At 43.5% G+C, this 17,135-nt stretch overlaps 1 protein-coding gene across 1 annotated transcript in view; it reads left to right on the top strand.

Moving 5' to 3' along the window:
• PTPRT (protein tyrosine phosphatase receptor type T) overlaps positions 1-17,135 on the top strand; it is a 345,910-nt gene that overhangs the window by 182,556 nt on the left and 146,219 nt on the right. The window lies entirely within an intron of this gene.

Raw genomic sequence — 17,135 nt, 5'->3', positions numbered from 1 at the left:
TATCTCTTTTTGAATGTTGCAATGATAATATTTGTCCATCCCAACAATTTCTCTAATGACAAAGCAGAGCAGGTTATGGGGTGATCACTGACCATCCTGTGCTGGATAAGAAATAAACAATTAAAAGTGATTATAGGGTTTATCAGAGATGGTGTTTCTTGTGAAGTGTTACTGCTGCCATGTGCTCCTGGTGAAACTCTCCATGATGCCATGTACACCCAAATACGTGGAACAGGAATGTAAGAGGAGGGACTCTTTAGGAGATCATGTGAAATGAAATACAGTCCTACAAGAGAAGGCAAAGGCACTTGGATTAAATAGCAGAAAGTGGTGCACCAGTACTGGCTGAATGTGTGTCAGTTTATGGGTTCAGTATTTACCTCTGTAAGATTAGAGAAAGTAAAAATAATTTTGTTTTTATGGTGACATAAAACCCCTCACTGTGGCTTGTGCAGCATTTTCTGACACAGAGGGCCAAGAACCAATATTTCACTCTCTCTTTTGTGCTTTTTGTACAAACTCACTTTAGAAAAGCCACAGATGCAAGAAGCAGCTCTGCCACTGCCAATGAGGTTCTGCCTCTTTCCTCTTCCCATCCAGCCTCTCATTTGGGACAGGATGTCCTGTGATGTGTCACTCCCAGATGTCCTTACTAGCACTGGCTCTCTCTGTCACAGTCACATGGGAAAAATGAAGCAGGTCGAACATCACTGAGATCTTACAATCCAGCATGAGCAATGGGTGAAACTTTTTCTTGTAACTTCACTTTTAGGTCATCATTTGGCTCACAAAGGCCAGACTGAGTTTGACACAGCAACACTAAACAGATGAACAGAACTTTCTCTTGCTAATTTAGTGTCATTGCAGCCAGGCTGAAGCCCTTGACTAAGTCTGGAGTCATTGTTGGTCACTGTTGAGACACTTACAGAAATGTGTGCAGGATGTAAATCATCTGTCAGTGCTAAAATAGAACCAATCATCATTTTGTGGTCTTTCAGAGTGTCTGTATAAGGAATTAGGCAGTAAACCTGGGTGTGTTTTAAAGGAATTAATCTGAATATAATGTTACAAGTTCATTTTTTTCTGGCAACACAGGTGACGTATAACAGAACATACTTAAAATGACCCAAGTCGAATGATGCAAATGATGCAAAAATAACTCCTTTTAATTTTTAAAGAAGCAGTTTCTTACTAAAATTTTGCCTTGGGCTCAGCTTGTTGAAAGGACTTCAGCAATGTGAGTAGCTTTTCTGGCAGAGCAGCTGCCTGAGATGCTTTAATGCCTGCAGGGTTGTGATGCATCATGACAGTGCCTTCTCCCCTGAAGTCACAGCATTGCTCCAGTCTCAGCGGAGGCACAAACTAATTTCTCTTTTCTGATAATGACTCTCTGCATATTTGGCAGCTGGAGACAAAGAGAAGTCAAGGTGAATTCAAACTCTTCCTTCTTCCTCCTTTTCCTACTCCCCCCCACCTCCAAAAGGATGAACATCTGACTGCTAGAAACACCATGAGAACCAGAGTGCCTGGAGGTTGTCACAATGAAAATGTTGTCCATTCCCATCCCTTCTTCCAGATGAAAATTCCTACAGAAGCTTCTCACTGTCCATGGAAGCCCGAGACAAGTTCACAGGGGTCTTAGGATGAGGGAAGAGACGAGGATCTGACTCCATGTTTCAGAAGGCTGATTTACTATTTTATGATATATATTATATTAAAACTATACTAAAAGAATAGAAGAAAGGATTTCATCAGAAGGCCAGCTAAGAATAGAAAAAGAAAGAATGATAACAAAGGCTTGTGGCTCGGACTCTCTGTACGAGCTAGCTCACTGTGATTGGCCATTAATTAGAAACAACCAACATGGGCCAATCACAGATGCACCTGTTTCACTCCACAGCAGCAGATAATCATTGTTTACATTTTGTTCCTGAGGCCTCTCAGCTTCTCAGGAGGAAAAATCCTAAAGAAGAGATTTTTCATGAAAGATGTCTGTGACACACCAGCTGGAGATAAAAATACAGGAGAGCAGTTGCACAAGCCAGGGCACTCCCAGGGTGGTTTGCTCTGTTTAGAACATGAGGATCCATGCAGATGGAACCCACACAATTCCTGTACACTGTCACTGGTGTCACTGGGAATTCTGCTCCATCCTGGGAGGTTCAATGATCTTCCAGTGAATTTGCAGCTCTCTGGAAGCTCTGCAATTGTGTTGCTGTTGTTAGGGAGAAAAACCCACAAAGGCCTGTGAGCATTTATTAAAGAAAAAAAAAAATAAAAGCCTGCAAAGTATTTATTAAGTATTACCATTTTATGAACTTGAGTTAGTGGTGTCAGGTCCTGCATTACACCTGGAGGTAGCTGGCTAAATTCACACATTAGAATTGTGCTACTGAGAGTCTCTCAAACCCCTCTGGGTACAAACCCTCCTAATAAAAACAAATAAAACCCCACCTTCTCCGCCTAAGTAATAGCTCTCTCCTCACTATCACCATCACAATCTGATTCATTGTATCTGAATATTGTATTTTCCCTCTAATTCTCTTTAAAAAAAAATGTTATAAGCTTCTAAAATGCTTCAAAATAATCATGCTGTCTGTTCTACTTACATCCCACTTGTTTCCCTTTGGGACTGATTTTCTTCTCAGGTCCCTAATCATTCTTGCAGCTCCCTGCCAGATGTCCCTATAACCCAAATTGCTGTTGCAGTTTTCATATCCACTGCTTGGGTGCCAACTGGGCTGGGATTCAGCAGCACAACCTTCAGCAAGTCTTTTGGCAGCCAGAAGCACTAATTTCATAATGACTGCATGCTTCTAAAGAGCCTAAACAGAATGGAAGGACTTTAATGAAGCTTTTTGACTTCTGCAAGTCTCTTCTGATGGGTATTTTTCCTTCCAAATGTTATTCCTGCCTTTTAACAAAGCAAGAGTGTCGCATTTAAAAGTGGCTTAACCCCCTCTGTGTTCAGTTGCAGAATTAATTGTTTCACTGGGTACAGAAACAGCTGGATTTTTAAACAGAGGGACCTTTCAGATCCCTTGTAATTGCAGTTCTAGATCCTTCTCTAATTGCAGTCTCTTTCTGGGGAGCAGAAACCTCTTGTTCAAGACAGCTTGGAAAGCTCTGGGAATTACAAATCAGTTAATCAGTGCTGCAAAGATGAGGATATCAGCTGGGTAGAAAGGGAGGATGGAACAGATCATTCTGGGGTGCTGGGGTGATGCCTTGTGAAGGCTGCCCTAGAGCAGAGGCTGGACAGAGCTAAAGAGTAAAGCAGGGATTTATTCAAAGGCCTCCATGGATCCACCTTGGGCAGCACCAGAGCCCAGCCAGGGCTGCACCCAAGATGAACCAAAATGGCCCCAAAATGCACGAGCGCTCCCGGGGTCTCTCACTGTGATCAGTTCTGCTCCATTGCATCTTGCAGTTCATTGTCCCATTCCAGCCCCAGCCCATGCAGTCCCACCCTGCTTGTTTTTCTCTCTCCAGCCCACGGTGTTTGTGTTCCTGTGCCTGAGATTTGGATCATTTGTCCTTGGTCCCCAGCTGGAGCAGGAATTGTTTTGCCTCCCTGCTCTGTGCACAGAGCTCACCATCCCCTCATGTGAAGCCCAGACCCACACACTCAAGCAGCACAGAATGTGAAAAATATAAAGCTAAACCTGAGGCACCAGGGGAGACCAGCAAAGCTCACATGTTTGTGGTGAGACAGGAGGTGTCAGTCTGTCTGTCCATCAGGAAGGCCAGGGAGAAGCACAGCTGCTGTTAGAAGCAACAGAGGGAAAGCTTAAAGTCTCTAACAGGTCCCCAGGTGGCTTCAAAGTGTGTAGGTACCTACAGGAGGCAGGCAGACCAATCTGTGCTCAGAAACCCAGCAGAGAGCAGAGCTGGGCTTTGCTGGTTCCTTGGTTTGGGTAAAAGGCTCCATGCAGATGGTTCTGCATGTGACACTCATGGAAGAGGCACTGTTACACTGATACTGTCCTTATTGTCCCTGGGAGCAGCCTGTGAGTGGCACAATTCAGTAACATCTCAGTAATCCTGCCCCACCACCAGTCTCCTGGCAGACTGAAAGCATCACGACTTGTTGAAATTTTTATTTTACATTTTTTTAACCAGTCCTGAAAAGCTGTTCTGCTTTAAAATCCCTAATAATCGAATTCTGCTCATTGTCCTCACACCATGTGGGAGTTCAGCTTCAAAGCCTTTGTGTACAAAGGCATGCAACAAAGATTTATTCCTTTTAATTTATTTTTTCCTAAGTGTGTGTAAAGTCAAACTACCATCAAACAGACACTGTCATTGGGCTGCAAGGGCAAGCAATCTAATTTAAGGTCATGAACCAGCTTTGGCACTAAAATTCTTCTGCTTTTAGATGAAATGAGGTTGTCTAAGATGTATGTTTAGTGCAAACTTGCATCTAGAAAATTTTAGTAAACAAAACTTATTTATATCTTCATTTTGCTGTTTTGGGCAGCTGAGAGCTTTCAGGTGCACTCTGTGAGTGATGCTGGCTTTTGCTTTTGTAAATACATTTTTTGTATGTATTCTATTGCTCAGAATTGTCAGTTTTTAGAATATTTCACCCTTAAACAAAAGAAAAAAGGGGAAACCCACCTATCACTGCTGTCTGAAGTACTTGTCCCCTTGCTTGGGGGAAGGCATTTTTAGGGATATTGCAATCCTAACATCATTTAAAGGGTGGATCCCAAATATTCAGCTTCTTGACTGGAAAAATGGCTTCCAGACTGCTGAAGTTCTTTCAGTGAGCCATGCCTAAGGGCAATGTTGAAACAGCAAACTGTCTTTTTAAACATTGTAAGATGCAGTCCTGTAATCACTTATGTCCTCATCTTTAGGATTGTTAAATCCCTGGTGGTTTTGGGGAAAAATAAGGATGTATTTGCAGCTTCTAACTAGCTAATTTTGTCAGTTACTGTTTCTGAAACGCTGTAAATCTCTATTTTGATGCCAGGAATAATAATACAAGGGACTTTCATACACAATTTCAGCTCTTTAATGGGATGCTTGGAGCCCAGTACATCTAATCCCAATGGATTTGAGTTTAAATTGCACTTCAGAGGCTACAGATCCTCTTAGTTACCATGTAAAATTGCAGTCTGCCCTTCTTCATCTCTCCAGTTGCCAATATGCCATTTCTTCTCCATCACCTCACTCCCTTTTGCAATGCAGGAGAGGTTGTTACACGCAAACTGCCTCTTTAGAGAGTCTTGCATGAGGTCAGTATTTGTGGGATGCATTGCCTGTATTTATAAAAGGGTGGAAACAAATTTCTTCCACCCTTGACCCCTTAAAGTGCATGCTTATTATAACAAAAAGCAGGATTATCTGGTGTGATAGCTATGCAGGGATATGCATCCATTTCTATTCATAGCCCTTTTCTAAGCTGTTCAGGAAACCTGATTTTTTTTAGATAAATTCTTTCCTGCTAAAAGGTGTTGCATGAAAAAGGTTTCCCCAGAAAAAGCTGCAAGGGTTGAAAACTCAGCTTGCTTAGTAATTTTTTTGTTTATTTAAAGGGTTTGGGGACATTTTTTTGGTTGTGAAGGGTGAAAAATGGCTCCCAGAAGAAGGAAAACAACCACCACAAAATCTTGCAACTGATTTATATAAAGCTCTACTGTTGAAATAGTGGAAAGATGACAATTGTGGGAAATTGCCTTCAGTGAGAAGTGGCTTTGAATGTTCCCATGAAAATCAATCATGTTACAGCCTCTCAATTGCATTCCATGGATGCAGAACTCCTGGGATGGAGCTTTCTCACTTAAACTCAGCTGGGGCTGCATTTAGCTGAGCATGAGCAGAACATCCTGGAGACCTGTTCTGGTTTGAAAGCAAAACCAGTGAGAGACTCCAAGTCAGAAATACAATTTATTAGGAAAAGGGAAAAGAAAACCAAAAAAAACCATGCAATAATACAAAAGAAAAACCACTGACAAAGTCAGAATACAGCCTGACACCCTGTTGGATTGGTGGCTGTCCAGTTGGATTGGTGGCTGCAGCCCTCCTGGAGTGGCAGATGTGGTTCTTTTGGAGCAGAGATCCTTTAGAAGGGTGTAGTCTTCCTCTGAAGATCCAGTGGAAAAGACAGCCGTTCCTCTGGGAATTCAGTGGAATGACAGACTGCTCTGTCCCAAATCCCAGATTATATCCAGGTAGGAATGCTTGGCTCCTCCCCCCTGGGTGGAGCATCTCGCAATGGGCTGATATCATCCTGAGTCATGCAGTGGGTCCATTAAACAGAAATGGCTCCTGCAGGGAGTTATCTCTGAGTCATGGGAAAGGCATTGATGGGCCCAATAACAGGAGATAAGGAAAAAAACAATGTCCCTCCTGGTTTCAGCAGCTCTTGAGGATGGGAATAGAATAAATCTTAATATTGTAACCTAGGACAAGACCCTGTTCAAAGGGTTCAAAGCACAGTCAGTAAGCAATTAAAGATAGGGTGTTGGGTCCTGGCTTTATCACTCATCTGCAGGGACGTTGTTGGGAATTATTCCCTGTTCATCTGCAGCACTAATGCTGTTTGCCTCTGACACTGCATTTATAAGATGTGTAGTCTCTTGTCTGTCCAGAGTCCATGAAAGTTGATTGCATCAAGAATAAGGAGTTTATTGCATCTGTGCCATATTGAATTAGACTTCTTTAATAATCTAAACTAGCAATGGAAGTGTGTGGCCATGTGTCATCTGTTCAAGTTTGAAGCTCTGTCAGCCCTATGGAGGATGTGTCACCCTCTCAGTGACGTGTAAGGAAAGCTGTTCACATCTACCCAGCTCAGTTAGGTCTGGAGTTTATGGCTCTTAGCACAGAAGGGCCCTGCAACAGGGCTGGGCTGGTTGAAGAGAAATGGTTTCTTTTATGCCTGCTGACTGTAGTATTTACTGAGCACTTGGTGAGCAGGTTGGTTAAACGCTGCCAGTGTTCTGGGCTCCGCTTAATAAAGATTCAGGCCAGAATATGGGAAATGAACGGTGCTGATTGCACTGATTTATTATCATTTCTTGGCAACTGAGAAGGGTGATAAATCTGAGCATTGCTCGCTCTCTCAGGAGCTTGTGATGCTGTGTTAGTCACAGATCCTGTAGCTCTGTTCCTAGAACAAGGCAGGGCTCAGTCAGACACCTTTCCACTGAAACTTGAGCATCACAAGGTCACAGGAAATAACTTTACCCCCACCCCACAACCAGTGACACCCCACAGAGAGCTCCTCCTCTCCCCTCCCCATGCTGTTTAATCAATTTTAATGAATTAATAGGGTTAATTTAAGGTAAATAGGGTAAATTATAAGGTCCCCTGTCAGCACAGAATATGAGTGTGTGCTTGAGTGACCCTCCTGCCACACCCAGGGTGTTCAGTCAAGGTGGCTTCTCTGACCCTGCAAGGAGAGCACAATTTGCCTGTGTGCAATAACACAGAGGGCAGCACATGCAGCTGTTGTGCTGGTGGAACAGGATGGTTTTCCTTCCCCATCACGTTTGGAAACATCAGATGCCATGGCAGGACTGGAGTTAGTCTGAGCTGTGTTGATTTAAGGTGCTGTGGGGAGCTCTTAGGGGTTAGGCTGGGCTCTGTCTGCCTATCACAACCCAGGGTGCTGGCTCTGCTTGGCTGCTCCTACCTCTCCAGCTGAGGACAGCAGCAGGGAGGATGCTCCAGATGCAGGCTGGGGGTTTACTCAGGGATTACTCCTTGTTGGAAAGAGCCTGCTGTATTGATGCTTTAGGATTTGAGCTTTTCTATTTTCCATATATTTGTAACCCTGCAGTTCTTTAGTGTATAATTCTAAACTCCACACACAGTGTGAGCTGCTGCTTTCCCAGTTTGGGCAGACACAACAATTCCTCTCCAGGCCTGGCAATCGAGGACCCCTCACTGCCTCAGGGCCCAGAGATGGAAACAAAAGTGAGTTGGGAGAGCAAACTTGGGGTAAATTACTTCATTACCTGAAGCTGTAATTAGAAGATTAACCCTCAATTTGCAAATGGACCAAACTTATAAAAGTGTGAAACCCATGAACTGTGGTCCATTTTTGGCTGTAGCCCCTGGGTGAGCTTCATCTGCCCAAAATGTGCCTGAAGGCCCTTCAATAAATGTAACTGCTTATTATTCCCTAATTTTGTCTGGCCTCTGATTTTAGGTAGTCCCAACAAAGCACCAGTTTTATTGCTCCTGTTCCTCTCCACCCTGTTCCAGTTACTTTAGCACAGCCTTAGACTTAGGGAATGTTTAAATGTTTCCCTAATTAGGGATGCTTTTCTGAATAAGCACCTCAAAGAGCTTTTGAACAAACTTCTTCAAATTATATAGGATTCTTAATTGTGTGTTACTCATTTGCTGTTACTTGCAAGATGTGCTTAACTTGGGAGCATTCGTTAATGATGCTTTTTAAAATCCTCCGGTTTCCAGTAACATCTTAGGAAGAAAATGAGAGGGTTTTTCTGAGAAACTCAGATGTCAGGGTTTTTCAAATGTATGACAACCTCCAGGTAAGTAGCATACTTGTGTTATAAATAGAATGAATCAACTGTTTAAAAAAAATTGCTTGATCAAGCTTTTCAGAAATAAAAGCATAATGTGGTCCCTTGAGCACAACAATTTCTTTGATTACCTTTTTATTGTTCTTTTGAAGCCAATAGACATGCAGTGATATAAATCCCATGCAAATGAGAAGATATTTGGTTACAACAACACTTTTTTTTTAAGGAGCTGAATTATTTTAGTGCGCACATTGTGCTTTTTCTAAGCCAAACTAAATGATAAGAACTGAAAAAAAACCTCCAACTTATTCTTTCTTGTAATGAAGTTCAATTTTAAAACATCCTTTTGTAGATACATCAGCATCTTGTCTTTCTACCTTCCAATGTTTTTTTTTTTCCCAGAATGGTATTTTTTTAAAAAAATACCATTTCAGTCTATTATTTTTTCTTCTTTATATTGCTCATTCAGGAGAACAGCTGATCCTTAATCCCATTTCCTCCATCTGATCTTTCCAGGTGGCAGTGTACCTGTGCAGTTAGAGTACTACAAAGCTCTTTAACAACTCCATTTTCACATCTTGCAGTATTTTGTTTACCAAAATGTAGCAGTTAGCTAAGTTGAAAGCAAACTGCAGATGCATGTTTGCACTTCCTTCCTATATTGTTTTTTTTTTTCACTCTGTTTCATCTTCAGTAGTGTTTAATTTAGAAAATACATACAGCTGGATAATTCAGGTGTGGTGGTGGTTTCATCCTGTTAATGGATGCCACTGAGGGACTTTGTAAAGGGGGAGAAGCCAGTCAAGGTGATCTTTGCATCACCTTCAGCAGTATGGATGTGTGGATGCATGGCTCCTTTTGGGAAATTCGCCTTGTTGCTGTCCTTTGTGTTTGTGTCTTAGAGCCAGTCTTTATGATCCTGCCATCCAGTGGCAGGATGGGTTTGGGTTTAGTTTTCTGTGCCCTGCTTGTTTACCAATTTCTGTCACTTGGAGTCCCCTGCCTCCTTTCTCCTTCCCCTTTTTCCCTTCCCTGTTGGTTCCACTTTTCCCTGACCCTGCTCTCCCTGCTGTCCTGCTGGTATTGCTGGCAGTGAGGGTGAGATGGCTTTCAGAAGAGTGAAGGCTTTAGCACAGGGAGAACTTTTCCTTTTGTTCTCAATTCACCTGCTTTGCTGTGAATTTGGGAAAAAGTGAGTTAGGGTGAGCTTGGAGCAAGCTGGCCTAGTGGAAGGTGGCAGGGGGTTGAAGTGGGATGATCTTTAGGTCCCTTCTAACCCAAACCATTCTATGAGGCAGACACTTGACTTGGAGAATAAATGCAAATACTTAGGAGTCAAGTGACTGAAACAACACCAACCCACAGTAAGAGCTAAGAGTGATATTTGATCTGTAAATGTGGCCAAACCAATCTGTACACACCTGGGCCTTGCTGCTGCTGCTTTCTGCAGTGCAGCAGACCCAGCAGCTGTGTGTGATGCTGCTCACACCCCACTCTGTATTTTGGGGGCTGTTCCTTGCCCACCCCTTCCCCTACACCCAGTGTAGCATGGCCAGCCACAATGAGGGGTTTTAGGCAGAGCTTTCAGCATCAAGGAATTACTGAGGAAACAAGCATGGAGATTGAATAACTGCCTCAATGCTGCAGTCCTATCAAAGCAATTTCTATAGTTGTCATTTTCTGCTATTAAACTGAACAATGAGGCTCTCCAATAAAATCATATGAAATAACAGCTCATTAAAAGCTCTCCTTAATATATAGCATGCTAATTAATGTCAGTGGGGTGCAAGCTTGAATGGCAGAATAGACTATAATGTTTAGAAAGTAGGTAAAATAAAAGAAGATATTTTATCGTTAATGACCTTTTAGTAAACCTAATGAAATCCTTAACGGCCTGAATACATTACTGAGGCACTCCCAATTGCTTTGCTACCTAGTCCATTCTTCCTCCTTTTCTCACAGACATTAAACTTGGCTTTGTTTATTAAAAAAAATGCCATAAGGAAATATTTCCCAGGGAAATATGAAGAGGAAGAAAGAGTCTGTGCAAAAGGAGAGTAGAGGAGACTTGTCAGCCCTGCTATCCCTGGTCCTGGTGCAGGACCATGTTCTGTCCTGCCTTGGCTGAGCTGCCTGTGTTTGTATTCAGGTTTAATTGCCCCCTGTTTACGTGGCTCTCAGTAAATAGGCCAGGGAGCCAATGGGCCTCTTTTATTCCCAGGGTCTCCCTGGGTTAACTTCCATATTCATTCCTAATGAATAGCTGTGCTCTGCCTTTTTATACTCCTACCAGCCATGCTGTGCTTGTGCTGTGACTCAATTAAAGGATTTTATTCTGCAGGGCTTTTAGTCTTTCACGTGTTGCCAGCCTTAAATATTACTTGCAAATGCTGATTAACTCTGCCTTAACCTTATCCCAAAAGAAGTAGCACAAGAATGGAAAAAAGAAAGGCCTTTGGTTCCTCCCATTTCCTGGGTGAAAAATCAGTGGGCTGGGGAAGGATGTAAGTGCAATAATTGCCTGGCTTAAAGTGAGTTTTAGGATGGAAAATGTCCCCATTCATCTGATCATAAAATACATTCTTCAGCTCTTTACTTTTCCAGCACTGAAGAAGGATCAGGATCATTCACTAACCTGTTCACCAACTCTTCCCTGTCATTGGAAGATAACTTCCTTCAGATTACTCCCTTTGTGCCATACTTGGTGCAATTAACTTTAGTCTCCTAGCCCAAAATGTCTGAAACCCCCTGATAAGATTGAACCTAAGTCCATCCCAGCTGCAATCTGAAGTCACCTGCAGCAATAATTGTTCCTAGGAAGCCCAGGCACTGGGGAGTCTCAGAGGAGAAGAGCCCCTGGCTTGCTGTGTAATCATGTTTCAATCAGCTCCATGGAACCATGAAATGGATTGTCCCCCTGACATTCCTGCACTCCAGAGCCCACACTCTGCTGGGCCACTTAATTCCTTGTTTGGCTCCAAGCGCAAAAAGAGCTTCTGGCTTCCCCTCCCAACCCTGCAAACCAAGGAGCACAAATCACCTTGAAATCAGAATTCGAGAGCGTAGCAGCGTCAGCCAGCCCTGTTTTGTTTTCCCAGTCATCCAGTGAGTGGTGCTTTGGGAGAAAGGTGCCCAGGCTGCTGGCTGTGTGCAGGGGGCTTGGATGAATGACAAAGGCAGCAGTGGTGATGACCAGGTGGTGATCAAAGAGCGGCAGGAACTGCAGGCAGACAGGACAGAGAACCCAGCCAGTGTCTTGTAAATGTGGTGTCCTCTTGGGTGGAGCTCCTCTCCCCTCTTTTCTGGAGTTGGAAAAAAGAAGATGTTGTGAAGACACAGTCCTGAGGCAATGACGGATATTCTTTTTCAGATCCCTGCAAGGAAGGTCTGGTCATGTCTCGACAGAATTTAATTCCCATTTCAAACTCCCACATTTCAGGAATATTTTGGTCTTTCAGCATTAATGAAACTTCATTCAAAACAAATGCAAAATCAGCTCACCATTGAAAATTCCAGGAACCCTCTCTTACACTTGAGTCTTGTCCCTGGAAGATTTAACATGTCTGGCAGTTTTGTACTTTGCATTGAAATGTTCCCAGTTTGGGGTCACTCTGGATTTCAGGTCTCAAACCCTTCTGCTGATGGAAATGATTCATTAAGCCCTGAGCTTTCATGAGCCAACTCCACAGTTCACAGGAAGGAATCAAGAAAACAAGGCTATTGCTGTCATCCTTAAAATGCTTCCACGAGGCCCATATCTTGGAGAGAGGACACAAGCTAAAAAGATATCTAATAATCAAATATAACAAAACAACTTCCCCTGCTGAAACAGCAAAACATGCTTTTATCCAGATTTATCTTGTCTTTTAGAATGAGTGATTTTCCCTAAGGCTCACACCTTGGTGCTTTTCAAGGGTCAGGAATGTTGTTCCCCAAAGTGCAGGGCAAGCTCAAGCTTTTCCTGCTCCATGAGCCCCTGCCCAGAACAGGTCCCAAGTGAGGGTGGTGGTCCAGCTCTTCCCATGGCAACAGAGCAATGGGAAGTGATGGGGTTTATTTGTTTATTTTCTTTTGCACAGAGCACAAGGGCCTTGTGGCTGCCCAGTCATTATTAGTTTGTCTACTGGAGACGAGAAATACAAACACAAGTCATGCATACAGAACTCTTGCATGTTGCTGTCCAGAATATTTTTCCTTTTAGTGCTTGGTAAGTTTTTTTTTGTACTGAGCCAAAAGATTTTTCTGAGCTATTTAACTTTGTCTCTGTGACAGTCTTGAACTTGCACTAAATTTAAAGAGGAAAAAATGCACATACAGCATTATTAACTTGCCATTTTCTTATTTAGGCCACAGACAAATTAGAAATTATTCAGGTTATCCAGACAAAAGCTACATCCTCACCAATCCAACATCCTTATTACAAGTGAACTTTGTGAACTCATCCATGTTGCTGCTGAGCAATCACTGCTGCTGCGTGGATGCAACTCAGTCCTTTCCCTCACACTCTAATCTTTCTCTCGCATTATATTTTATAAAATCTGTCTTGCAACGCCCCTCACTCCAGAAACATTCTTTCTTCTTTCCAAACCTCTCTCTCTAGCAGAGAGCAGGCTTCCAGCTAGATAAACCCATGGCTTCAGCTTTCAGAGGAGTTGCCAGCAGGAGACAGGTCTGTGCTGGAGTGACACTGAGGTTGTGGCAGCCTTGGCTTGGGCAGGAGTAATGAGACACAGCCCTGGGCTATGAATTGCAGTGACTTGGGAACGGGGGAATTCATTCTGCTTTGCCTGAGGCAAAGGTCTGCCATGCTGCCAGCTGAGTTCCTCAGACTCTCCTTTCCCTCTGTCATGGTAATAAGTACCAAGAAAGCTGCTTGTGAAAGACTTTTGAGGAAATCCCTTGTTACCTGCTACTAGTTTAAATTGTGTAATCCTGCAGCAGAGGGATGTCTATTTCTGGCTGCTTTGCTGACAGGTTTAAATAATGACTGTGGATGTTGCAGGACTTTGGAACAGCCTTTCTGGACCATGAGAAATTCCCTGCAGCTACAGTGGTTTGCTAGGAGTTGTCAAGGGAAAGGTGACAATCAATGAGCTGCAGTTCTGCCTGCTGCATGGAAATCTTGGTGTTTTCCTTTACCCTGAGCTCCTCAGTGGTGTCAGACAAAAACTATGTCAGTCTATCAGAGGCATTTCTAACAGGGAAACATGGTAGCAGTGGCTCTTTTCTTCCCCAGCAAATCTGATGAAGAGGAAGCCCTAGTGAAGCATTCATGCCCAGGAAGAACCAAGATGTGCAGTTTACTCACTGCTTTTTCATGTCATTACATAATTGTTTTAGCAGCTTCCCTCCTCACGGGCTCCACACACATCTCAGTGACCAAGTTATTTGCTGGGATTTAACACAGCGCTATCTAAACAGAGGATGTGTGAACATAATCTTTAATGATGTGCTGGGGGCACACACTGCTCCTGGAAGTCTTGCCTGTGATTAATCAGTTCTGCATGAGATAAACCTAGCAGAGTTTTGGTAGGTGATTCTAAACCTGCTGAGGCTGAGTGTGCATCTGTGTGCAGTTCCACGTTGGTGTTTCAGTGCTGGCTGGAATTAGATAAGCACAGAAAGAAAACAACTCTCCCGTTGTTGCTGTGCACAGTAGAGGGTCCGTCAGGAGTGGTAGCATCTGCTTTTTGGAGAAAGCCACCTTTTTGTACCAATAGTAGCACTTATTGTACAGATTTGGAGAGCAGTGATTTGCCATTCCTGCCAGTCTGTGGCAGGTGGGTAAGAGATTGTGGTTTGAGTTTCTGCTCTCTGTGTTGCTGTGCTGAACAGGCTGAGTCCTGGGTGAGACTGGCAGAACTGCCATCTGCTCAGGAGATCTTGGAGTCCTCACCAGTCTATTACTGAACTTACAGGCTGTGTCAGGTGTAGATGAGAAAACTGACAGCAGCTCTTAGGGAGAGAAGTGTTCCTGCTGGATGGCACTGATCCCTTTAGCATCCCTGCTTGCTGTGAGCCTTCCCAGCAAAATGCAGCCATGCTGCCCTGAGCACCCAAGTGTTGGCACCATGTGCAGGGTGCCTCTTACCCTCTCCCCAAGAGGACAGAGGTAAATCAATAACAGCAAAAGCAGTGACAGCTTTGAGTTGAGTTCCCATGCTCCACAGTAACTGTGGGAAGAGATGGTGTTTCAGAAGATGGAGATGAATTTTATTTTTCATTTAGTTGCATTCAGAAGATGTGGTGGCTCCTACTGATGATGTCTGTGAGTGTTCATACTGATAAGGGATAACTAATAACTTACGGGAGGACCACTTTCCTCTGTGTCCTGTTCTCACCTAAAGGGCTGCAGGATTTGTGCAGAACACCCTGTGACGTGGCTTGTGCAGCTTTTACCAAGATGACAGTCTCAAAATTTACTGTTTATAAATATTTCTGCATATAAATTAGTGATTATAAATATTGCCTGCAGCTGAAAACAATCTGGTACAACCCATTCAGCTTTTTCTGCCCCTCAGAGAGCCATTGTTTTGCAGAGGAAGGTAACATGAGGTGACAGAGCTCTTCTCTGAGGTGACACTTGTTTTTCCTACTTGCCATTGCAGGCAGATATGTTTCTGGATATAAATGTAAGGGAATATATGTTGCCTTCTGTTCAGCAGCTTTTCCTTTTCATGCCCAAGTCCCTAGAGGGAAATATGCTTTAGTGGATTGGGGCTCTTGCTAAGCATCAATGCAGTCTTATGATATTAAATTAAATTTAATGTCACTGCCAAGAGCCTGCAGTGTTCAGAAGCCAATGTCACACGTTTGAGGCAGGGACAAGAGATGACCACGGAAGAGATGATGGGTTCCTGCCTTCTTTTCAAACCTTGGAAGCTGAAGTGATGGCTAGATAAGTTTTGTAGCTCAAGAAGCCAAATCTCTTTGCAGATATCTATGTAAATCTGACTAGAGTTTGACTTCTGGAGGGATGTCTGGGGTTGTCCTTTTCATTCAGGACACACACACTGCAAGAACTGCCTGGGCTGATGAATTTTTGAGTGTACTTACACCCAAGTTCTAAATATTTCTATTGTAGACTCATCTAATAGCAGCAGACTTGGGGTTTGATCATCAGTTTTACAGAATAATCTGAGTTGCAAGGGCCCACAAGGATCATCAAGTCTAACTCTTAAGTGAATGGCCCTTACAGGGGCTGAACCACCAGCTGTGGTGTTTTTAGCACCAGGCTCTGACCAGCTGAGCTAATCTCAGGCTCTCTTCACTAAAACTAGCTTTTCCTCCTTTATCCTGGTTTTTCCCTGTAAAGGCTGCCATTTCCAGCCTCTTATGGGTGTTACAGACACTGCAAAGGGAGAGTGTGTGTGAGGGACCTTGAGCTGTATGCTAGTGTCCCTAACAAGTGTTTCTAGCAGCTGTGTTCTCAGTGCATTGATTTTTGCCAGTGTGACAGTAAAAATAAAAGTAACTGTACGAGGGAGTGAAAAAGGGTGAACAAAAAGCCCACGAACCTCCCAGTGTCTGAAACTAAGCCAGTCCTTGCTGTGAGAGTGGGAAGAGTCCTCTCTCTGCAGATGAGTTCTGTGAGCAGCAAGTCATGCAGACACCAGTGACTATGAAATAATGACTTTGTGTTGGAGTGTGGCTTGTGCTCTTGTACTGCCATTACTCTCTTCCCACTCAGAGTACTCATTGTACCATACTTCCAACATGACAAACATACCTGGGATGAAAATGCCTGGCTGTATCCTCATAGAGGAGCTCCTAATTATAGGAGAGATCCTGAGGTTATGATGACAATGCTGCATGAATGCAAAGTGGTGCTTTCCAAAAGGGCTCCTGCAGAACCCTTAATTCTGCCTTGCCTTGTGTCTGTCCACCTTGGCATTTTGGGGTCAAGTTGTTCCCATGAGTGGCATGTTCTCAGAGGGCATCTTGACTTTTGCAATGCTCTGGGTAGATCTGTCTTACCACTCTCACTCTGATAGCTGAATATTTGGAGCTGCAAAATGCAAGTTATTAGTAGCAGCTCTCCATGGATCTATTTGTGACTACATTGCACAGTAGTAGGTGGGTGTTGTTGGGAGACGAAGATGCAGTTGTGAATAATATCTGTATTACTTCTGGAGGGAGTTGGACTCTCTTTTTCATGGACATTTCAGCTGCACATTGTGAGGAGTGAAAAGTTCTCAGTGCAGAGTTGTTGTCAGCCTTGCCCAGCAGCACCCTGGGCTCCCCTGACCCTTCATCACAGGCTGCTCACGTTGGGTTTGTGTGGCTCAGTTCAGAGAAACGGGGTAAAAAAAATAACAGTAAAAATAACAGGCACATTTGGCCTGCAGAGCCAGCACTGGAGAGACAGGGGATGAGCTGGACCCTGCTCAACACTTGGAGTAGGAAGTGGATTTGCAGAGCTGGAGCTTCAGAGCCAAGCACCCTCCAGACACAGCTCCCACAAACAGCAGAACACCAGCAAGGTTTCCCCTCTGCATCAGCTGAGACCTTGGCTCAGTATTTTCTTTGCCAACTCCAATGCAGGTTATTGCTAAATTCAAGCCATTAAGAATGAAAGTCTGCGATCCATGTGTAATTTTTAAAAATTGCTTAAAAATAAGATTGTAATTA

The sequence above is a fragment of the Geospiza fortis genome, unplaced genomic scaffold (assembly GCF_000277835.1).
Source record: "Geospiza fortis unplaced genomic scaffold, GeoFor_1.0 scaffold468, whole genome shotgun sequence".
NCBI classification, from domain to species: Eukaryota; Metazoa; Chordata; class Aves; order Passeriformes; family Thraupidae; genus Geospiza; species Geospiza fortis.
This window is presented reverse-complemented; position numbering and strand designations above follow the sequence as displayed.